The 25312-nt window shown below is 47.2% G+C and overlaps 1 protein-coding gene across 3 annotated transcripts in view; it reads right to left on the bottom strand.

Moving 5' to 3' along the window:
- The window catches only part of KCNQ4 (potassium voltage-gated channel subfamily Q member 4), a 1014801-nt gene that overhangs the window by 504291 nt on the left and 485198 nt on the right, over positions 1-25312 (bottom strand). The gene's annotated exons all lie outside the window — the stretch shown is intronic.

The raw sequence follows: 25312 nt of genomic DNA, 5'->3' as shown, positions 1-25312 counted from the left end.
ACCGTTTACTGAATTTTTGCTGAGTGATGATGCCAAAGGCAAGAAATGTGAGGATCTTTGGTCACATTAAGATAGTGATGTGAAAAAGTACACTTTAATGCATTCTTTGATTTTTACAGGAAAACATAACTGCTATAGTGGACATAATAAAAAAAACTAGAGTCTGAAAAAACCCTTGTCTGCCAAGTGTTCAGCATTATTGGTGTATATGTGAAACATCTTCTTGAGAGTAGGCTGGGCAACACTTTTAGTGACTTTGGCACTGCAACATGTTCCATGTTAGAGTGCTTGCCACTTGGTAAGCAAAGCAATGTTGAAGAGCAATTCAGGAACGTTTATTTTACAAGGTATGAGAAATGGCTTGCAATGATGCATAGAAATGTCCCTTCACCGCCAATGGCATTTGAAGTCAATGAAACCACACTGTGGTACTCTGTACAAGTTCTAGATCCCTTCAGTAAAGGGGAATTTCCTCAGTAGTTTCAAAAGTGCTGCTTCATTTTTGACCGCTTCAATAACTCTGAGATTATTTTATACAACAGTGTTCCCTAAGAGAGAATGAGCAGGAAACAATGAATACAGACCCAATCAGTGCTGTATTAGGTGAACTTGTCCAGCCGGACAGTGGTCCAATGTTTAATTAGTCAAAATTCTTAAGGTAATGTGCAAGCATAATGGGACCCAAGCCTGCGTCCGACTATAGAAATGAAAAGACATACAGTTGGGGAAACATTCAGGGAAGGCTCAGGCAGTGCTCACGGTTTGTTTCCAAGAGCAATCATCAATAGACAAACAAATCGCAAGTAACAACTCTACACAGGAGATAATAACATCACAGTGTATGTATGAGAAGTTTTGAGGTGTCAATGGCATTTCGATCCTAGAGAAAAATTCAGGGATCATCTTCAGGGCATTAATTAAGCATGCCTGTTAATAAGTGCTGGTGGGAATTGTCTTCATGGAGTTAATAATGGGAGACGGCGGCGTTATCAACGCGCATTAAATGATGATTAACTGGTGGTCTTGTAGTACGAGGAAGCATGGGAGTAAGATGAGCGTCCCACTTCAAGAGGCACAGTCGTATCCTATAATAACTCTGAGGGCATAAACGCCCAGCTCAATGTAAATGTTGCCGAACCTGCCCTGAGAATCAAATTCTTCAAGTGCACCAGCATTGGCATGGAAAGCTATGTCAGTGGCCAGAGTTTTTTTTTAAAAAACATTTCATTATTAGAATATTTTTACAACATAACCGCCCTTCCCCCCGCCCCCCTTCACCCCAAATCCGGTCAGCCATTACACATGACAAATGAATAAAAAGATAAGAAAAGAAAAAGGAAAAAGCAAAACAAGAAAACAGGACTAAATCTCATTAATACATAGTCATGAGTCCCTGAAATAATGCCTCATATTGTAATCATATTAAGATTATTTCAGGTATAGAACAATATAGTTTAGATTCAAAATGTGCATCCACTGATTTTTTTTCTGTTTTTGTTTTGGGGGACTCAGTTTCAGGAAGAAATACAGCTCATTGATACATAATGGTGGATCATCGACATTTTACCTCAGGTTGCAATCACATTAGCATCATTTTATGAGTAGCTCATTACATTTTAAGATTCTTGGTGTTGCATCCCTTTTTTTTCCTTTTTCCTCCCTTCCGCCGATATATTGCGGTCTCTAGGAAGCTAGGAGTCTTGCCCGCCACTGAGAGAAGGTCGGGGGATTTGAATCCAACCAGCTAGATGCTAAACAGATTATGTAAACCACCATGGAGACGAAAATGAGCCCCTGTATTCCCTTTGGCTTGATATCCCCATCGATTCCTAACATTATTTCTCCTGATGTGATTTCTATTTCTGAATTCCATATTCCAGATAAGAATGTAGATATTTTGCGTCTAAGGAGTCCTAATGTATCACAAGTGGCGAATATATGGACTATATCGGCCTCCTGTGATGAGCATCTTGGAAACTGGGTACCTTTGCCTGTGCTCCATTTAGCTATTTGATATGGTGTGTAATATAGTTGGGAATAGGTTTTATAGTATTGCACTTGCAGTTTAGGTGACATTAGTAATGATTGCGAGAGCTGGAATGCCCGCTGTACTGAGTACTCATTCATATCTAGCTTATTTTGCCATTTTAGAGTGTGTTTGTCCATATCGTCTGGCAGTGTAGAAACTAAGTTATTATACATTTCTCCTATTTTGACTGTGGTGTTTCGGTTAAGGATCTCTGTTGTCTGGATTTTATGGAACTCTGCGCTTCCACCCCCTTTTTTCATTAGAAAGTCTCTAAATTGAAGAAATTTGAAGAAGTCTCTATGTTCTAATCGGAACTCTTTCTTTAATTCTTCAAATGATTTAAAGCCTGTTGGTGTAAAAAAAGACCCACACCGAGAGATCCCTATGTTCACCCATCTTTTCATATGAATATCTGTAAAAATATTTGGTAGGTTTTTGTTTTGCCAGAGGCTCGTGTAATAGGAATACCTTCCAATTCCAAGGAGCTTGCGTATATGTTTCCATGCGTTATATATACTGGCTAATGTTTTGAAGCACACTTTTTTGTAGTGGCAATCGTAGGTGAGTCGCCACAGATGTTCGCCCACTTCAGTTCCGAGAATAAGTTCTTGTGGAGTCGGAACCTCCCCCTCTTGTGCGGGATTCCTATTTGGGGTCAGTAGGATCTTTCTATATTTCAGGAGTGTAGCCCACCAGTAGACCTTAAGATTAGGAACAGCAAGACCCCCTCTATCTCTCGGGAGCGATATATATCTGTACACTCTGCGTGATCTTGTATAACCCCAGATAAATCTAGAAAATATATTATCTATTGCTTTGAATATATGTTGGTCGAAGTTTAGGCATATAGTGCAAGAAAAATATAAGAATTTCGGGAAATAAATCATTTTGATAACGTTACATCTTCCAATTAGGGTTAGATGTAAGTTATGTAGTTTACTAAGATTACTCGTTGTTTCTTTCAAGAGTGGTTCTACATTAATTTTAACTAGTTGATCTAGATTGGACGTAATTTTGACGCCCAGGTATAAGGCATTTCCCATAATCCTTTCATCACTGTAATTTGTTTTTTTATTAATAATTATCTGTGTCTTGCCCTGATTTAATTTATACCGGGAGATCTCTCCAAAGAGCCTAGCCTCTTCTTCCATCATTGTTACGGCTTCATGAGGATTACTTGTGGCGATCGCAATGTCATCCGTGTATGCTAGAGTCTTGGTGGATCCATTTGGGGTCTTAATGGGTAATATTTTCGGGTTAGTTTCAAGTTTGCAAATAAATGGATTGATAAATATCGCAAACAATAAAGGGGAGCACTGGCACCCCTGCCTTGTCCCTCTGGTCACATCAATTTTGTTCGACAGTCCCCCATTTATCATAACGACTGCTTCTGGGTTATGGTATAAGCTACGTGTAGCATTAATGAATTGTTCCCCGATCCCACTCTTTGACATAGCCGTCCATAAATATCGCCAGGAGACCCTATCGAAAGCCTTTTCTGCATCCAAAAGTATAAACGCCATAGGGTCTCCTGCAACTTCCGCTATGTCAAAGAGTGTGATGACCCTTTGTACATGATCCGTTGTGGATTTACCAGGGACAAATCCATGTTGCCAGACCAAGATAATTTTATGGATAACAGGAGCTAGTCGGCTGACTAATAATTTAGCGTAGATTTTAGAATCGCAATTAATTAATGTGATCGGGCGATAGGATCCCAGTTCTGTTGGGTCCTTGTTTTTCTTTGGAAAGACCACAATTTTGGCCCGCGCCATTGATTTTGGTGGTTTCCCCCCTTGGAAAACTTGAATCATTAGATCAGTTAAAAGATTTTTCAGTGATTTATGAAATCTGACATAGAATTCAGCGGGTATTCCATCCAGTACTGCTGCATTCCCTGAGGCTAAACTATTGATGGATAGCCAAATTTCCACCCACTGAGGTGTAGCCGCTAGATTATCTTGGTCAATTTGTGGGAGTTGCGTCGTAGTAACTTGATCTAAATATGCGTTGATAAGTTTTTGGTCCTTATTAGTTTCTTTATATAAATCTTGATAATATTTTTAAAATTCTGACCTAATCTGTTCTGGATCTTGCCTGAGAATATTGTTATGATCTTTGACCTCCTTAATTGTACTTGCAGTGTTTAGTTGTCTAGTGCGGATAGCTAGATGATGGCCTATTTGCTCGCTAAGTTCATATACTTTCTCTTTTTGGATTGTGGCTTTACATATTACTTTATCCGCGAATATTTCCGTTAGTCTATTTTTTCGATGGCCACCGTTTGTGATGCCGTTTCTATATGTATACCCCCTTTAATTGCTCTTATGAGCTCTTCCTCAGCTTTCTTTCAGTTTGCACTGTAGTTTGGTTATCTTTTGTTTAGCAGCTTGATTATTCCTTATTGAGAAGCGCAGTGTTTCACCCCTAATTCCGGCTTTTAATGTATCCCACACTACGTCTAAAGGTGAACTACCCAGGTTGTCTGTCAGAAATTCAGGTATCCACTTCTCAATAAGTTGGCAGTATTTCTCATTCAATAGTAGAGCCCTTTCAAATGTCCAGCTGTTTTGATTTTGTTGAATTTTATCGATGTTGATGCTTAAGATCAATGGGTTGTGGTCTGACAGGACCCTAGGTAATTTATCAATGTGGCATTTGGTAATAATGGTGTGGGTGACCAGCATATAATCTAATCTGGCAAATTTGAGATGAGGATGGGAGAAGAACGTAAACCCTGATTTATATGGATATTTAGATTGCCAACAGTCAGACAGCCCATGTATATTACATAGCGCTTTAAAGGCCCTAAAAACCTGAGGCTTCCTCCCTTGGTATTTAAAATTGGGTCCGGAGGACCAGTCTGAGGGTAGGTTAAGATTTAAATCACCAATTATTACTATCAGGAGTGGCCAGTGTGAGAGTTCGCTAGATACGAAATCCAGCAAGCCCCCCGCCGGTTCCCAAGATAGCCACCTCAGTGGCCAGAGTTAACAAATTGTGTACTGGCTGTTTTGGAGTTGCCCGTCTCAAGTGCCAATGTTGAGAGGGCCTTTTCACAGAAGCTTACATGGGAAGGAAAGAGCGAGCGGACATGAAAAAAGACTCACTGAAGAAGTATTGTATTATGTACTAGAATAAGTTTAATTTGCAAAAATCTATTTGGACCTCATGTACACTATATGTAAACTGTCTATATACCATGTTCTATCAGTGCAGAAATCAAGCAATATTAAAACCAAAAAGTTCCATAAACACCGGAAAAACTCTTGTTCTGTTGTTTTCAGTGGCGCGAAAATGTGTAACCACTAATAACAGTTTATTTAAGTTATTGAAATCACTTAAAAACACTGGGAAAAAAACACCAGAATTTACCCAAAATAGAAACTGAAAACAAGAAAGCCTACACCTATTGAAGACCAAGAAGCCATCTTGCTTTAGAGCTTTCCCAGAGTATAGTGCACCTAGATATACTTGTGGTAGGCCTGTTGGAATGTGACTTCCACTCCGTTACAACCTCCGCAGTATTACCGATTCTGGGGGTATCAGGTATTTTGGGATGTCAGGCTTGCAACTCCTTGAAGGTTTAAGGTAGCAACCAAATAATGGTAGTGATCATAAAGGTGTAGGTGTCTAAGGTAAACATAAAACCGTAGTGTAGTACTGGCCGCCATGAGAATGGCACGGTATTAAGCACTTTTCTACAGTTGTGTTCTAGTTTTACTTGCAGTGGTGCCTTGATTAACTGTATTTTTATTTTTTTACGATGGACGTCCGGCATCTGTCTTGTTCCAAGCTGCTCTCCTGTAGACCATAATGATAGGTCTTTTTTTTCTATTTCTGTTTTGATAATGGATGTTGGCCTGTACAATAGTTTATTTTTTTCGTTAATCTATCAATAGATAAATAAATACAATTCCGCTGGCAGAAATGTTTTTAAAATTCATGAGTTTTGAATGTTTCTTAACAAAAATACAAATTGTAGAGTCTTCACACCAATCTTGCAGCAAGATTAAGAATCCCAGGGGCGTGGCTACGCGGGCGAAGATGGTGGATGCAGCCTTCTAGAGCTCCCGCCAGCCCGACACTTATCTGTCGATTTATCCTGGCCCCCGGACCCGATCTGCAGACCACACTTGGGGCACTTGTGGCGGAAGGTGGGAAGAGTCCTCTGGAATCGAGTACTGAGTCCCCGGACCTTCCGGCGCGGACATAGCGGCAGGGGCAGCCCGCGGCCTGATCCAGAGACGTGCAGCCGGGGCCTCGATTTTGGCGCCTCCCAGTCGGGGAGTCTCCGCGCGGGCGGGCCGCGCCAACAATCATCCTGGGCCCAGCGCCTCTTCTTGACAGCGGACCCTTGGGCAATTCTTCTACCTAAGTTGCCGAGTAGGTTGAGACGTCCGGCGCGTTGGAAACGCCCGGGGGAGGCTGAGGCCTACATCAGTGCGGTACGACCGGGACCTCGAGTTTGGTGGTCCCTGGCTGCAGTGCGAAGAATCCAGCGGAGCTGAGAGCTCTTACACGGGGACCAACCGATAAACTGGACACGGCGTTGAGGCGCTTCCTTGCCCTGTGAGTGGAGGGGCGGCTGAGCGGTCCGACGCGTATCACGCCCGGTCAGGGAGAGGCCCTACGTGGGAGTCGGAGATGGCGGAGTGGCGGCATGAGTGAGTGACTTTCCGTGGTCCCCTCTGAGAGTGCTAACAAAGGGCGAAGGGGAATTGGAGCCGACTGTGTTTTTTGGGGCCCGGCGCCATTCAGCGGTGGGACGAGGGCACTGTGTGGCCGGGAGACAGCGGTGCCACGTGGCCCTCGGTGGAGTGCGGTCCGGACCGAAAGCTGAAGGCCGGGACCAGGCTTGAGCCGCACTGCGCACCTACAATACGGGTGTGATTCCCCCTCCCCCCGGTACCGGACAGTGGCAGTGAGCAAGAAGTGTGTGCCTGGGACGTGGAGGATTTTCCTGTGCAATACCTTCGGCCGTTGCTGGAGGTGCGGGATACCCCCGCCGAGAAGATCCGCAAACGTTCCGAGGGCGGTGGCCCTGGGGTGAGCCTCGGCCATGATCAGAGGGGGGAGTGGGCCCGCCAAGCAAGGACCCATCGACAAGTTTACGGGACCGAGTGGGGTGCCCGGAGCGCCAGGAGGCCAGGGGTCGGGACCAGATAATGCGGCGCTCATGGCGGCGATAACCCAGTCCAGGGACATGCTGGATGCCAAGATTGGGGCGGACGTGACCCTGCTGCGCTAGGACCTGCACAACGCGGTGGCACGAATCACGGAGGCCGAATCTAGGATTTCGGTGGTGGAGGATGATGTTGGGACCCTGAAGCAGAAAATGGCGGCGATGGAAAACATTCAAAAGGGCCTAGCGCTTCGTGTGGAGGATGCCGAAGAGCGGGTCCGCAGAAACAACCTTCGCTTTGTGGGTTTTCCGGAGGGTTGTGGGAAGGGCAACATGGAACAGTTCTTGTCCCAGTGGTTGGAGAGTTGGCTCCCCCCGGACGTCCTATCCCGCTGTTTCGTGATTGAACGCGCCCATAGGGCCCTGACGCAGAAGCCGCCGGTGGGAGAGCGGCCCAGACCAGTGATTGCTAGACTCCTGAACTTTCATGACAGGGACACTATCTTGCAGGAAGCGAGGGCCAAAGACTCCCTTCTCTTTGAAAACCAGAATATCATGATCTTCCCTGACTACACCAGAATTGTACAACAACAGCGGCACTCCTTTATTGCCGCCAAGGCGAAACTTCGAGGCCTGAAGATTCAATACTCCTTGCTCTACCCGGCCCGCCTATGGGTGGTCTTCCAATCACGAACTCACTTCTTTGATACACCGGAGGACGTTTTCAAATGGACTGATGAAACGGTGAGAGTCAGGCCACATGCTCAACCGGGCTTGGACCCGGGCCACTCGAGAGATCCATCGCAGGACCGGGGGGACCAGAATGCTCGAGGCAAAAGGAACAGGAGGTCTAGATCTCGGACACGCTCTAATTCTCGTAGTGGAACTCAATCTGCTGCGCCTACTGACTCCGATCACTCTGGAAAAGGCCGCTGAGAGACTGCGTGGAACTATATCTTTCTACGGATGCCACAAGCTCCAGCTGAGAGGAGCGGTACAACTGTGTACTACTGTGCTGATGATTGAACGCTGAGTACTAATTTTTTATTATGACATTGTGTGGGGTTGTGGGACGGGGTTCGGGGTGCTCCTCTATAGGGGCTACTTGCCTCCTACGTTAGTGGGAGTTAACTGGGGGGGGGGTTCTTTTGTTCAGTGGGTAATTGGGATCCATTGGTATGGTTGGCCTTGGGCGCTCTGTTTTGGGCCCGAGGTTGCCCATGCCGCGCACAGATACTTCAGTGTTCTATGAGGTATTGGGGTGGGGGGCACGGAACGGGAGATGGGGAGTTGGGGGGTTCATTTGGGGGGCAGGTAAGGGGTGGGGTTTGGGTTGGTTGGTGGGGGGTACACGCGACTTGTGATGCCTTGTTCTGTGATGTGCTGTGCGCCTTGGCCTGGTGCGGGCGTTCTTGTGTTGGGTCTCATGGGATTAGGGCTGAGGCGTCCACCCCAGGGCTCCCCAGGGAGTCACTACGTATACTAAGTTGGAATGTTAGAGGGATGCTGGACAAAATCAAGAGGGGGCGATATTGCGATGGGGTAAGAGGGAAGCGGCAGATGTCTTATTGTTATAAGAGACTCACATGATGGGGACGAAAGTGCTAAGCCTGCAAAGATATGGATACCAACAAGTCTTTCATGCGGGGTTTTCTAGGGGTTCCAGGGGCGTTGCCATCCTGATTCATCGGAGGCTGGCTTACATGCACGAGAGACAGTGGATAGACCCCCAGGGCCGTTATGTGTTTATTCAGGGGATGGTGGGCGCGGAATCAATTGTGTTTGGCTGTGTTTATGCTCCCCCCCCTGCAGTGGTCCCTGGCTGAGCGTTTGTTTGCAGTATGGACTGAAATCCCGGATTCCCTAGCAGTACTAGGTGGAGATTGGAATGACGTGATGGATATGCATGAGGACCGTCGTAGGATGCAGGGGACGCTTGCTGCTGCTGCCCCTACTCGGCTGCGTGCTATGGTGGAGGGGTTGGGCTGGGCGGATGTTTGGCGACACATGCATGCCAGGGCCCGTGAATACACATATGTCTCTGCCGTCCATGGTTCCTTCTCCCAACTGATTATTTATTTGTGCCTCGTGGATTCCTGGATAGAGTGCGGGAGGCTAATATTCTACCTAGGGGCCTGTCTGACCACTCCCCTGTGGCCGTGGTGATTGACCTACGTAGGACGAGGCAGCCCTTTCGATGGAGAATGTCTTCATGGCACCTTCAGCAAGCTGACTATGTGCAACACATGCGTGGTGCAATTGCAAACTACTGGCGAGAAAATCTAGTGGAAGGCACAGATCCAACAGTTGTCTGGGAAGCCATGAAACCTACGTTGAGGGGAATTGATATTGCATGGTGTGCGGCGGCCCGTCACAGGTGTCGGGAAGCTATAGTGGGGGCGGCGGCTCGGGTGGAGGCTCTGGAGCGACGGTGTCAGGAGGAGGAAGATGCAGTGGCAGTGCGGCTGCTTCTGCAGGCGCAGCAGTCCTATGCGACAGTGTTACTGGACAAGGCTCGATTGGCGTGGTTGGCCACACGGAGTAGGGTATATCAATGGGGTGACAAATCATGTTCTATGCTCCACAAACTGTGCCAGCGTACCCTGCAGCCACTGGCCCTGCCCGGGCTTACAGATGGGGACGGTGTCACCGTTACGGACCCAACGGCACTGGCAGCTAGCTTCGCCAGTTATTATGCGGAGCAGTATGCGCCCCAGGATTGCCTTTCAGCTGAGGCGATTGACAAATTTATTGCTGACCTGCCCCCGAGGGAAGTCTCTGCTGAGACTCGAGCGGCGTTGGACCTTCCCCTCATGGCGGAGGAACTGGGTGATGCACTGGGACAGCTCAACACAGGGAAGGCACCCGGGCCAAGCGGCTTCCCGTGTGAATTTTATAAGAAATTCCATCTCCAATTGGGGTCCCATTACAGGACCGCGCTAGAGGCAGCGCGAGAAGTGGGTAGGCTGCCAGCTGACTTGCGCCATGCTGAGGTGGTGGTGTTTCAGAAACCAGGTAGGCCCCCTGATCGTCAAGTGACTCGTACCGCCCTATATCATTGCTCAACTTCGAGGCTAAACTGTTGGATAAGGCTTTGGCGAACCGTCTCCTCCCGTATGTGGCCGATCTGGTCCACCCTGATCAGGGGGGCTTTATGCCACGCAGGGCGACACGACACAATATTCGCCGGGCGCAGACAGCCGTAGACGTGATGAGGGCCACGGAAGAGCGGGCGGCCCTGCTCTTGGCGGATATTGACAGGGCCTTCGACTCTGTGAGTTGGACCTATTTGCTCGCGCTACTGCCTCATCTTAATTTGGGCCCAGTGTTCATCTCCTATATCAGACTTCTATATACCGACATCACAGCGTCTGTGCGTGTCTCAGGAGCGGTCTCGGAGAGGTTTACTATCAGCCGGGGGACCCGTCAGGGTTGCCCGCTGTCCCCATATTTATTTGCATTGATCATGGAGCCTCTCGCCTCTTGGGTGCGCATTGATGCGCAGCTACGGGGTTTTGTATGGGAAAGGGGCCTTACAGATAGAATCGCCCTTTATGCAGATGACGTCCTCTTTTTCCTCACTGATCTAAATAGATCGGGCCCCCAAGTGTTGGAGATAATGCGTATCTTTGGTGAAGTATCGGGCCTCTACCTTAACCCGCGTAAGTCCACCCTATGGGTGCTGGGTGACGGGGCAGACGCAGGCTCGTGGGCGTCAGCCTTGCGAGCGGCGGCCGGAGGCATATTGTATCTTGGAGTGTTCTTGTCCGAGTCCCCGACGATCTCGTGAGAGCGTAACGTGCTGCCAGTGTGGGAGAGGGTCCAAACGGACATTAAAACCTGGTCTCGAATGCCTCTTACTATTTATGGTAGGTCGGCAATCTTTAAAATGGTCGCCCTTCCGCGCCTCCTCTATCAATTGCAGAACCATCCACACCCATCTCACCCCAATGGTTCCGGCAGGTCAATTCCGTCTTGGGTCGCTTCTTGTGGGCAGGGGGTTCCGCTAGAGTGGCACTGCGCACGTGCTTTATATCCACGTATTGTGGTGGCCTAGCCACATCGGACATCCTCTCATATTACCAGGCCTCTCATCTGCTGGTCTTAAACGAAGGTGGTATGGAGACGGAGGTGACCCGGCATATGCTCTGGAGCGCTCGCTGATGGGGAATAACAAGCTACATACCATCTTGTACTCGGCCGGGCTCAGGCGGCAGCTGCCGTCAGCTACGCAGGTGGTTTTTGCTGTTTGGAGACAAGCACTGCGTCGGATGGGTTGGTGGGGAAGGTTGACGGCGGAGACCCCATTGTGGCAGAACGGATGACTCCCCGCGCTGGCCTCGCTGACGGCGTTTGGCAGATGGGACTCTATAGGGATTTCCTCGCTTGGAGACGTTATGTCCGGTGTGACGCTTAAGTCATTTCAGGACCTGCGGGATGAGTTCCACATGCCTAAAACTCAATTCTTCAGTTATCTACAATTGCGTCACGCATTGGCGCCTAGCCTAATTGGGTTGGAGTCGCTGCCAGAGTTCAGGCCCGTGGAGGCGAAAGTTTTCATGGGTGATCTTGGGGACAAGAAGGTGTCCCACATCTATCAGACGATGGTCACTCACTGTTCCTCCTCCCTGCTCCCACTGAAGGACGCCTGGGAAAAGGACGTGGGGCCCCTGGATGAAGCTGACTGGAGGGAGGCACTGGAGTCCCCACGAGGTACTGCTATTGCGGTACGACTCCGACTAATCCAATGTAAATACTTGCACAGGGCCTACTATACACGGGAGAGACTGTGAAAGGCGGGCCTGATTGGGTCCCCGGAGTGCCTGCGTTGTAGAGCTGAGATAGGTTCCCTGATACATACTGTGTGGTTCTGTGCTGGCTTGACTAGGTTCTGGAATGGTGTTTGGAGTTGTTTGTCGGAAGTGTTGGGCTGGGATCTCCCGACTCATCGTCTGGGTCTCCTTCATGTGTTAGAGGGGGTAGGTGGGAATATTTACAAACGTCATCTCTTGCTGTTGGGCCTAGTGGTGGCCAAACGGGACTTGGCACGAGCGTGGAAGAATGAGTGAGCCCCCCCCCCCCCCTGAGTGCGTGGAAGGCTGGACTGGATTATTTAATGTGGTTGGAGCACCCAGTGTTCGAGGCCAGAGGTTGCCCCCGGAAACATTATAAAATCTGGAAACGGTGGGCAGATTACAGAGGTTTGGCTTTAGATCCCCCAGCAGTACCTGACGACGATCTGGATTTGGGTGATGGACGCCAGGCCTAGAGTGACGCATGGCGCCTGGCATACGGATAGCACATGCAGGAGGCTTGATGCCTACAATACTAGTGCCTTGATGTGATCTGTTATGTAGCCAAAGCATGAGGCACTACAACCTCAGTAAGTTACGTGAGTCTGATTTCATCTCAGACGTGGACAGTATCCGATTGACACGGTGTCTTCAATGAGTCATTCCTAGTGAAGTCATTTCCTGTTGTACATTTACTGTGGGTGATCGCTGCACAGTGAGTAGTGGCAGCGTGCCCAACTTTGTGTACTGTGACCCCTCCCCGTCCCACACCGCCCATGATTCGAGATTAGCTTACCTTCCTGGAAGGTGACACGTTCTAAAGGTCGGGGTGCCGTTTAAAGTCACTACTCGCAGCTTCATCCGGACACACAGCATCCAGAGCAGCGGCGCGTGAGCACATCTTCCGAGCAAGCACACTTTGCTGTTCCTCCAAGAATGTGTCTCAATGTAACACTGCTTTTATGTACTTTCCTTATCTGCTCGTGCCTGTGTGTAGTCCCCGGGTCATGAGATGCCTCTTCGTAGCGCAGTGCCGGTGGGCACCCATTATGCAGCGACAACACACGTTTTTAAGTGGATATGGTACATGCCTATAATACTAGTGCCTTGATGTGAAGCATGAGGCACTACAACCTCAGTAAGTTACGTGAGTCTGATTTCATCTCAAACGTGGACAGTATCAGTCCCTCTATACAGTGAGTGCCTAGTAGTGACTGCGTGTGTAAACCAAGCAGGAGACACTATAATGTCTGTATGTTACATGTGTAAGATGCACCTTCAAATAATGATATCTATAGTTTTATGGACTAGTATTTGCAATGTGGTGCAGCCACATGTGTTTTCGGTGTACAAGGCCATGTTTTTGTAATGTGCGCCTAACCTGTGACTGTTATATGTGACTAGCATTCGCGTGTGATATGTGGCCTTTGACAGCATTGACGGTAAAGCGCCTAGTAGAATGGTGCTTGCTGATTGTTCGTATTTAGGTTGTCTCTTGTTTTGTATCTGCTCTTGTGCTAGCCCATTAACTCTAGTTGGAGGTCCTGGTGTTGCTCCCCGTCTCCCTACCTTCCACCCTCCGCAACGTGCCTCTCCCTCCTCATGCTTCACTCTTACCCTCTTCACTGCCCTCTCCCCCTCTACTCTCTGTGCCCTCCCCCTCCCCCGCAGGCGCCCCTCGTTTTCTGCTCTCACTGCCTGTTTACTGCTTCCTGCTTTCTCTGTCTCCCCCTGCCCTGCTCTCTGCCTCTCCCTGACTCTTTTCTCTGCCTCTCCAAATTGTCCCCTGTGCACCCTCTGCCTCTTTCTCTCTTTCCACTCCACCTTACGTCCCTCTCTTTCTTTAAATCCAGTGTTGTCTGAGTTTCTTCCAGTCTCCGCTTTGAATTTAATGACCCATAAATGCCGACTTTCTCTGCCTTTCCCGTTCTCTCCACTCCTCGCTGTCCTTTCTTCCTCTGCCCCCTCATCTCTGTTTCTTCCTCCCCGGCCCTTTTCACTGTTTCTCTCCCTCTCCGTGCGTCTCTGTGCTGCTCCCTCTCCGAGGCAGCTCCGCCCGAGACACAGAGATCATACTGGCGAGCAGTCACACTGAGGAGAAGAACCCAGGGGAGTGTGTAGGTACGGGCGTGAGTGCAGCAGCGTGTGACGGTTGGACGAAGTAATCAGAGCAGAGAAATAGCCTTCTCAGGGGGGTAGGGGGCAAGAAGTTAATCTTGTAGGCTGGGCTTTAAGTGGGATGAAAAAAACTGGGGGTCTCACAAAAGGGCGTGGCCAATATAATTAAGGGCGTGGCTTAACAATATGTAAACTAAAAGTCTGTGCTTAATAGTATAGTGTGCCGCCCGGCCTATGTTTTGCTGTTTAGTCATTACATCCAGATATATGATAAAAGTAACATATCTACAACAAGTCAAGTCTATTGACTTTGTCAATAGTCGTTAGTTACATAAGATAAATAAGCAGCTACTATGGGTTGCATATAATATTGGAAAAGCTTCGACTTAAAGCCCTGGTGACACCATGACAATGACCAAGACAATGTTGCTGCTCCTTAGTTTCAAAAAGAGAAGGGAAATCTAGAGAGAAAATGACTCTCTTTAAAGGATTCCCCTTCCCCTACAACGCTCATGCCGTAACTTCTCCACTAGTGAGAAGCGAGCAGTGTAAGCACACACACATTAATGCTCAGCTATTGCCATTGTAAATGACAATGCAATTTATGTATATGTTTTCAAAACAACACATAAATAAAAACAATTGTCATTTCCAATGCTAATAGCTCTAACTTTTGCAAAGGCGAGACCGTTGCATTGTAAATGTGTGGGGGGCTCTCTGGGTGTGTGGGGGGCTCTCTGTGTGTGTTTGTGGGGGGCTCTCTGTGTGTGTGCGGGGCTCTCTCTCTGTGTGAGGGGCTCTCTGTGTGTGGGGGGGCTCTCTGTGTGTGTGGTGCTCTGTGTGTGTGGGGGGGAGCTCTCTGTGTGTGTGTGTGTGTCAGGGTGTGTGTGTGTGTGTGTGTGTGTGTGTGTGTGTGTGTGTGTAGGAGACGGTTTACCCTATAAAATTGCACACCTTATGCTCTCGTGCGTTTAGAGTTTAATCGCACTTCCCAACAACTAAGCTTAAATGCAAGGTTGTTAGCCTATTGCATGAAAGCAAAGCAGCCCCCTCAGTATCTTAAAAAACATATTGTGGTCCGTGATAAATGGGGCTGGCTCTAGCTGCAGCAGGCATATGAACAGCTCACTGAGAGACCTAGAAGCACAGGACATGTGGGGCATGAATCTCCCTGTCAATCATACACCAAAACTGTTCTCAAAGCAAGCAAGGCTAAGTATTCGAGAACACGATTTGAAAACCGTGAAAGGAAAGGCACATGGCAGCTGGGCCACAGATATATGTCAACAGGGATCACTGCCTACCTATCTATTGCAGCCATTGAACAAAGACATGGCAACACACCTAATGAGATTGAGATGTGGCTAAATCTCGCTCACAGCATATTGGTATGGAAGATTAAAAGAGGATACAAGTATGCTAGTAGGCTCTGTAAAAAACTGTGTGAGGAATATGCTGAATCACTCGTGCATATATCTGCAAACCTCTTCTTCCATTTAAGAGATACTGGTTGTGCCCCTCTCCTCCAAACACTAGGTATACCCATGTGCAATGAAGCAATAATTTGCTCCTTTTTTGTTTGATGGTTGCTGTTTCATATAGCACAAACTCCACCAGAAGGGCTATCAGAGTGCTTTACATGAGCACCATTTGCATTACAGATCAACACATTAATTTTAGGCACGGGGAGATTAAGTGATTTGCCTAGAATCACAGGATGCTTGACCCTCCTGACAAACTTTAACCTGGTTCCCCAGCTTCAAAGACTTCTGCTCTAGCTGTTATGCCACATCTTCTTTTGAAGTGAGACTCCACTCAGCTATCAATCAATCAATCAATCAATCAATCAATCAATCATAACACTTGTATAGCGCACTACTCACCCGGAAGGGTCTCAAGGCGCTTGGGGGAGGGGGTCTGCTACTGCTCGAACAGCCAGGTCTTGAGTTGTCTCCTGAAGGCGAGATGTCTTGGCCGCCAGGTAGGAGAAGGATCTGCCTACGGCGGTGGCTCTTCGGATAAATGGTACGGCGGCGAGGGCGAGGATAGTGGACCATAGCTGGCGGGTGGGCGTGTAGAAGGTCAGGCGGTCGTTGAGGTACTTGGGGCCCAGGTCGTGGAGAGACTTGTGTGTGTGGGTGAGGAGCCTGAACGTGATCCTCTTGTTGACGGGGAGCCAGTGCAGGTCCCTCAGGTGGCCGGAGATGTGGCTGCGTCGGGGGATGTCCAGGATGAGTCGGGCGGAGGCAGTCTGGATGCGTTGGAGTCTTTTCTGTAGCTTGGCTGTGGTTCCGGCGTAGAGGGTGTTTCCGTAGTCCAGTCGGCTGGTGACGAGGGCCTGGGTGACCGTCTTCCTGGTTTCGGTCGGATATCCATCGGAAGATCTTGCGAAGCATGCGTAGGGTGTGAAAGCATGATGAGGAGACGGCGTTGACTTGTCAGGTCATCGAGAGGGAGGAGTCCAGGATGAAGCCCAGGTTGCGTGCATGGTCTGTTGGCTTGGGGGTGGTGCCCAGGGCTGGGGGCAACCAAGAGTCGTCCCAGGCGGATGGCGATGGTCCCAGGATGAGGACTTCCGTCTTGTCTGAGTTCAGTTTCAGGCGGCTGTTTATTATCCACTCGGCGACGTCTTTCATCCCTTCGTGTAGGCTGGTTCTGGCGGTGTCGGGGTCTCTGGTGAGGGAGAGGATCAGCTGGGTGTCGTTGGCGTAGGAGACGATGTTGAGGTTGTGTTGGCGTGCAATGGCTGCAAGAGGTCTCATGCAGACGTTGAAGAGGGTGGGGCTGAGTGATGATACTTGCGGTACGCCGCAGATGACTTCGATGGCCTCGGATAGAAACGGGGGAGGCGGACTCTCTGTGTTCTTCCGGCGAGGAACGAGATGATCCACTCCAGTGCTTTCTCTTGTATGCCGATGTTGCTGAGGCGTTGAACTAGGGTACGGTGGCAGACAGTGTCGAACGCTGCAGAGAGGTCCAGGAGGATGAGTGCCGCTGTTTCTCCGTTGTCGAGCAGGGCTCGGATGTCGTCGGTGGCTGCAATGAGGGCTGTCTCGGTGCTGTGGTTGGCTCTGAAACCAGACTGTGAGGTGTCGAGGGATCCGTTCGTCTCGAGGAAGGCGGCAAGCTGTCTGTTGACGATCTTCTCGATGACTTTGGCAGGAAAAGGGAGGAGGAGCGTGATGGGGCAGAAGTGTTTGAGGTCGGTGGGGTCCGCTGTTGGTTTCTTCAGTAGGGTGCTGAGCTCGGCATGCTTCCAGCTCTCCGGGAAGGTGGCGGTGTTGAAGGAGGTGTTGATGATGTTCCGGAGTTGGGGTGCGATGGTGGAGTCGGCCTTGTTGAAGACATGGTGGGGGCAGGGGTCGGTTGGAGATCCGGAGTGGACGGTGTTCATCGTGCGGGCTGTGTCTTCGGAGGTCACCGTGGTCCAGGTGCGGAGGGTGGCGGTGGGGGGCGTTGGTTCGACGGTTGGGTGCGTGGATGGTGCGCCGAAGCTGTTGTGGATGTCGGCGATCTTGCGGTGGAAGAACGAGGCGAGAGAGTTGCAGAGATCTTGTGAGGGAGTGATATCATTGTTGCCGGTGCTGGGGTTGGAGAACTCCTTGACGATGCTGAAGAGTTCCTTGCTGTCATGGACGTTGTTGTCCAGTCGTGCCTTCAGTGATTTCTTCTTGGTGGTGCGGATGAGCTGGTGGTGCTTGCGGGTGGCGTGTTTGAGGGCGGTCATGTTTTCAGTGGTCTGGTCGAGGAGCCAGGTTTTCTCGAGGGTGCGGCAGGTCTTCTTGGAGTCTTTGAGTTCGTCGGTGAACCAGGAGGCCTTCTTGCTTCTGGGTCTGCTGGGTTCTTCAGTGGTGCGAGGTCGTCGGCGCAGGCGGTCAGCCACTGCGTGAAATTGCGGGCTGCTTCGTTGGGGTCCGTTGTGCTGGAGGGTGGGTTCTGGCTGAGGGAGGTGGTGAGCTGGTCGGCGGTGATCTTGCTCCAGCTCCTGTGAGGGACCTGTTGTGGGTGGTGGTGGGTTGTGGTTCTTCTGAAGCCGAAGTGGACGCAGCTGTGGTCGGACCAGTGGAGTCCGGTGGAGTGGCTGAAGGTGATGTGCTTGCTGGATGAGAATATGGGATCAAGCGTGTGGCCGGCGTAGTGGGTGGGGGTGTTGACCAGCTGCTTGAGTCCGAGGTTGGTGAGGTTGTCCAGCAGGGCGGCGGTGTTGCGGTCCTTGTTGTTCTCCAGGTGGATATTGAGGTCCCCTAGGAGGATGGAGCTATCAGCATGCTTTGTGAAATGTTTCAGTATAGCGACTCAAATCCTGCTAGCAGCCACAAAACATCGTCAATGCACGACCTAAGATAACGGAGATTGATAACAGCCGAGGATTGTTCAGTGGATAAACATTGCGAGTAGCAGCACAATGCACTTTGACTAACTACTGCACCTGCACGGACCTAGGCACCTTTCCATCACTAGCGGGTTCTATGTACATTTTGGGCTCTAACAGGGAGCATCGCTAGATGAGCGAGTAATTATGGTGAGCTACGAGTACTTTGCACTAGAGACACCAGAGAAACAGGGTGAGTTATTAAGCTCGGAGTGACACAGGATCAATGACTAATCATAGCGAACACTCAGACGTTTATTTTATATACTATGAGTCCTAACAGGGAGCATCCCTGGTCAATAGTACAAGGAGGAGCACACAGTTTGTGGCAGTAAACCCAGAACAGAAATTTCAAACATAAATGGGGCATTTCACAGGAATACCCACAACTACTGCCAAAATCATATATGTGTAAATCAATGTAGAGGATATGTTACATAAGACAGTGAGGGTTACAAGGTGTAGGAGTCACAAGTCCTTTATCGCTCAATGTGCTATATTAGAAGGATTTCAATGTATAAACTGCAAGTAACATAAGGATCTCAGTGAGTGTTAAAAACAGTAATTGAATTACCTATCTACATAAAAAAAATCGATTATCTGTGTGTCACATTATGTGCTTTGCCGGAAACATATGAATCCTCTATGCTACTTTGATTCAAAACAGGGACTAGATAAAACAGATCTCTCAAACAAGTGCATTAACTTCCAGAGTTATCTTACCATTATTATTACTCCCTGAGATCTACTGAGCACACAAAGATCTATGCAGCAGGTGCCTTAACCTCAGGAGATATTTTAAAATGCAGACCTTGCAATCAATTAAGCAGAACAGACTTTTTGCCACCTTTCGCCTTGTTGCAAATTTCTTTGTGGCAGAGTTTTAAAAAAAAGTTCATATAAATTGAGGCCCAGATTTTGTGGTAAGGTTCTGTCACATTTTTGCCACCTTTTTGATGCAAAATCTCATATGTTAAATACTGTAATGACCTCAAATGTACTTATGATAGATCTGCTAAACATATGTGTGAGGTCTAAATATCTAATGCCATTTCTTGTGATGTCACTTCCACTGATGTCATGGGTTGTGAGGCCACTTCCTGTGATGCCACGTACGATGTCAATCAATCAATCAATCAATCAGCATTTGTGTAGCGTGGCACTGTTACTCCTAGTGGTATCTGGGTGGGTGGGTGCGACGTCTCAGCCGAAAAGCCAGGTATTGGGTTTCTTTGTGAAATCCATCAGAGAGGGAACTGTTCAAAAATGGAGGGGTAGGTCGTTCCAGGTTTAGGCATCAATGTAGGAGATGCTTTCTGATGTGTCATTCTGTGATGTCATGCACCATGATGTCACCTTCATACTGCCTAACTTGATTAATCCCCCACTTCTTTTTTTAGGACTTGTGACCTACCTGCATCAGTATGCCAGCTAGCAGAAATACTTATTTTAGAGATAAATAGTATTTATATAAAGGATTCATATATGGAAAATTGTGATATACATTTTTCAAATGACAACAAGAAAATTGGAAAATTCGTGCCATATTGACGTTATTGAGAACTATTCAAAGTACCCCATTCATGTTTGGAAAAGTTTAGCGAATGCTGCTTTAGATTAGAACAATTCCAAATGCAACATTTACAAAAAGTATGAAAAGTACCATAGTTACTGTGAGGAAAATTTGATAACTTGTGGTTTGTACTGCGCGTTCTTCAAAAGCAGTAGGAAGTAAAACAACAGTGCAAAAATTTGAAAAGTAGGACTTTTTTATTTCGTTCTCTATCATGTCTGTTATTTTTTCTTCTCCACAAAAACCTAATTTGATACTTTTCCCCAATAGATTCTAAATAGACAGTTATGGCAATTGCAATCAGTTGGTTGGATTTTGGAGACATAATACTCCAGTTTTACACACCTTCCTTCTTCATGAAGCGAACCAAGAGTATCACATGTACTACTGTTTTGTAGCATATTTGTGTCGGATTCCAGAGGAATATTCTCTGCTACCCCGGTAATAAAGTGATATGACTTTTATGCAACAATTCACCCGCGTTGTAGAGCAAACTTTGTGTACACAGTCTGACAAGTGCCTAGTGTTTGACTTAAGTACACCCTAGAATGTGCATTATTCTTTAATATCTCTCTCTCAGTCTTTTAGTGGGGGGTCCCTTCTGAACAACCAAATAACACGTTGGCAACAACGATAAACTCGCTTTCATGATCAGTGAAGCCATCAAATTTATGAGCACACATTATTCATTTTCCTCCTGCTTCAGAGAGTGTAAAATCAGTGCACTGCATCAAAGTGTCGTGTTGCCTACACACTTCCTGCTTCCAAACCACAGTAGTCAGTGGAGGACTGGTCAATCTACAGACCAAAAAGTTGGCAAAGTGTCAATTGGATACCAGGCTTCCTCACACATGAGGCTCACTGCCCCAGCTACTAGGACTTTTCAAAGGCACAGCCAAGGAGGTCCTGGGGTCAGGTCCTCCAGTGGAATCCAAGAGCGACTGCCAAGCAGTTTTGGAGGGACCCTGGCATAGTCTTCCGGTCCGGAGAACATTTGAGATTTCACTCTCAATTCTCTATGAGTATTGCGACCAACTTAGGCCCAGGAGCGCCGGATCCAGGCCATATGTTCATTTTATCGAGATAGATAGAAGCTAAATAAAACGAGCAATGGCAATTGGTCTAGCTTTAAATGAATGTTGTATGGCAATGTGGAGCATTATATGTTGATAGTATGAGAATGGATCTGTATTTGTGTTGAAGCGAAGAACTGCAGGAGAATATTGCTGTAAGTTAAAAGGTCAAGCCTGACCTGAAACCCATGCAGGTTAATTACTGCCTTCCTCCCATCTGTGCTGCTGCCAGAGGAAAACAGCATAAATGACATAGTTATCTAACACACTTTAATCCCTTTCAGTGTCATGTGTGTGCCCCTGAAAGTTCGAGCTCAGGCAGCTGGATAAATAACAAACTGATCACAGCTGTGTGGAAGGCAAGCATGTTTTTTGTGGCATCACAGTGTGTGTGTGTGTTTGGGTGTGTGTGCACCTGTGTTTGGATGTGTGTGTGTGTGTGTGTGTGTGTGCCTCCTTCTCCTGTGATAGGTGGTATTTAGGGTTCCATGTGGGTGGTTTGGTGGCACTATACCCTCTAAGGTGCGTGCCTGGCGGCTGCGCACTCAGGAATCAATCTCTGCGCACAGTGTACACTGTAGCGCACATTTTAAAGGACAGACCTTTATGGTCTAAGTGGAGAAATCCGGCAGATGAGAAACAAAAACAAACCAGGCAAATTAAATCTAAAAAGCAATCATTTGCATCTGTATATAGGGTGGTCTCCATTGTGTTTGGCAGCATTCCACAGAACACAAACGCTGTCATACGATGGAGATCACCAATTCACAGATGCAAATGGTTGCTTTTAAATATTTCCAGGGCTGGGTGAAGTAACCACTCAGAAGTTGTAGTAGATAAAAGTATATTTATTCCAACCTTACGGACACAAAGTTATCTCTCCATGAGCCAAGCTGAATCTGACTCCAGATTCCACTTACAACTAGAAAGTAGAACATAGATAGAACACAGAATACACAAATGGAAGTTCTAACTTCCAAGCTACCTAAACTTATGCATATTACATAGAATATATACATACTAAACGGGGCTTTTGCAGTGGCCCTCCCCATTAATTTGTTAGCTTGCCCACCTGTACAAAACATTGGGGTTTAATGACACATTCCAATGTTAAAAAAAAATATGTGGAAATGGAAATCGCACTGTAGCGTGCAGAGAGGTTGAAAGAAATCAGCATCTTTTGTCAGACCTCTCTGTGCATACAGTGTGGGATCTTGCACCTGAAATCTTTATTTAGCTGGTCTGGTAGAAAAGTTCAGAATTTAACTGAGTTTTCAGTGCTCTAATGGCACATTTCCACATGTGTTTAACATTACCCCGTCCTCTTCACTGACATGTTTATTTCTAAAAACTTGGAGAGGGGGAGAATGTATAAGTATTTCTATGACATTACAGCATAGCTTGGTATTACATATTATGACACTCCATAGATTTCCATTGTAGATCAGAGTCTAATTTAGTTTTGGAGTATTATGCTATCAGTAGCAAGCAGTTGACAGTTCTTATCCAGTCTAGTTTTTGGTAACTGGGGCCTAGATGTATCAAGCTTTTTGCGAATTGCTGCGAATCGCAAACGGTTTATTTGCATGTTTTGGCATGCATCAAAAATTCGCAAATGAAGGAATGGCAAAAATGTGCGATTCCTTATTTTGCCATAGCATTTAAGGAATCGCAATTTTGCGATTCCTTAAATGATATGTATGTAGCATTTTACAATTGCGAATTTTGGTTAAGAAATCGCAAATTACCACCAACTTGTAGTTGATGTTAATTTGAGAATTCTTTTACAAATGAACAATTTGGCATTTTTGAAGGTGGCATGTGACGCACACACATGCCCAAAGGGCATGTATGTGCGCCATATGCACACATATGTAGATTTCAGGGGTGCAGCAGGGTGTCTTTGAGACACCCCTGCACCCTTGAAATTATTCTCAATTTGCGATTAGCAATTGCGAATCGCAAATTGAGAATATTTTCACAATCATTCCTATGGGCCTCCTGGCCCATAGGAATGCATGGGAAATTATTCCTTATTTGCGAATTCGCAAAATGCGAATTCGCAGATAAGGAAGACTAAGAAATCGCTAAAATATAGCGATTTTCTACATACATTCCATTTTGCGATTTCTAAATAGCGATTCCTTAAAAATCGCTATTTAGAAATCGCAAATTGGAATCTTGATACATCTGCCCCTGGGTGAGACTAGAGTGCTATACCAAATTCCTCAATTTGATATGGATGCCCATTGCTCAGATATTAATTGGTGCTGTACTTAGCTGACAATAGCAAGTGCTATTGGATGAAAGTACTACTGATTTTGCCTAAGCGAAATAGTGAGTAAAATAAACAGTGAGATGGAAAGTGAAGACAAGTGTGGGCCTTATCAAACATGTGTTCTAATGTAGATGCAAGTGTTTGAACCCATAACTGCCATTTGCGTAGGGTGTAGTAGGTAGCCGGTGTACAATTTGCACCCAGTTAGAAGTTGAAGTCTGCAGAATAAGGAACGAGTGCAAATTGCACATGATTTCACCCAGTCTGATGATTGCAAGGCCTTATTTTGCACTCTAGACACCAATTTGCAGAAGATTATCCTTGGCATAAACTAAGGCTGCAAACCCATATCTCACACAGTTTACATCAGAGCTGTAAAAGCAGTTCAGGAACAAATGAAAATTTGCACATCAAACCACATTAGCTGCCATATGGGAATAAGGGCCTGCGCGAGCTAACGACTAAAAGACCATGGGAAAGTGTGAATCCATCACTGTGTTAGTGATAAGACAGAAAGCAAACAAGAGAGACTTAGAATAAGTAAAATACAGAATCTAGTGATGTGAGTGATATTAAAGCATGTCAGAGAGTTATGGAACAAAGGCAGCCCTACAAAATTTAAATGGGAGCACATTCAGTCATTTTAAATAGGCTTAGTACCAAGATCACACATGCTTCTCAGCAGTACCTAATTTGAGATGGTGGTGGCTAGTGTGCACTGCTGCTACTTATTTATGGGGATCAGGAAACTTTAAGTTTGTCCTGCGGGTAGTCGTGCCGATTATTACATATTAAAGATATTTTGCTAATTTGGTCGAGAACCAAAATTCTGAGAGCTGCCCACCAGTCTGCATTGGGTCGAAATACATGTACACATTCTGCTGGGAAAAAAAGACCATGAACCATGCTGCACTGGTGTCTTATTTTTCTCTCTGAATCCCAACCCGTGAACCTCCTTCAAAATGGAAACATGAAAGTGCCCTTTGAAGTGATCTTTGTAAGCATAGAATGGTTTTGGTAAATATATGTCAAAATTTGGTTTAAGATGCACTATTGGACACCACAGGCCTTATTACGATGCCAGTCGAACGAGCGTCTGACCGACATTGTTTAGGGAGTGGAACCGCCCAACAAGTAGTCGGAGGTTCTACTCCCGATATTATGACTTGACAACCAGTGCGGCGGTCAGAAACATAGCCTTTACCATTGCAGCTTGTACTGTGGCCCGGAAAAGGGTTGCAGCACAAGTTGCAATGGCAAAGGGTATGTTTCTATACATCCATGCACTGTGTGCTAGGCACCAAGTAGAGGCCGAGGGGTTACGGGGGCCCACAAAGTCACTTTCAGACAGCCTTCCATATCACAAAGGCTGACATGGAAAGCCTGATGGAAAGGGACATCCTAATCCCTACGGCAGTGTCTCCGCAGGCACCGCATCCATTGTAGAGAGTCCTGATGCCCCGACTGAATCCTTGATCCTGTCGGATGTGGCGGTCGATCCCTCCGATGACATCTCTCTGACTGCGCGAATCGTAATCCGGCGGTCGGACCGATGCCTTGGATGCCGGTGTCGTTTCATCCGACATCCTAATGAGGCCCAATGTTTTCACATTTTTCTTGGGGTTCTCTCTTTGTTAAGGAAGGCAGGCTCACTGGCTTTGTTCGCTTAAATCCAGTTTGGGGCACTGTCCATGCAGGCAGCAAGCAGTGCCAGTGGGATAAGTGGTCTGTGTCTGAGGGAGAAGTGGACGGGGTGCCCTAAAGAAAAGTGGGCATGTGTGCGTTTTATTTTTTTATGAATTAAGCATGGCATCTAAGTTTGAGTTGGGACTCTGGACCTGTTGCCCACAGTACTGGGTGGGTAGATGATTTAGAAGGGTATTCAGAGCAGAACATGAGAAGCTGAACCTGCGCCCTGGAGGTGTCGGAAGGAAGAAGCCTCGGTAGGGGA

This window comes from Lissotriton vulgaris, chromosome 2_1 (genome assembly GCF_964263255.1).
Source record: "Lissotriton vulgaris chromosome 2_1, aLisVul1.2, whole genome shotgun sequence".
In the NCBI taxonomy this organism is placed as follows: Eukaryota; Metazoa; Chordata; class Amphibia; order Caudata; family Salamandridae; genus Lissotriton; species Lissotriton vulgaris.
This window is presented reverse-complemented; position numbering and strand designations above follow the sequence as displayed.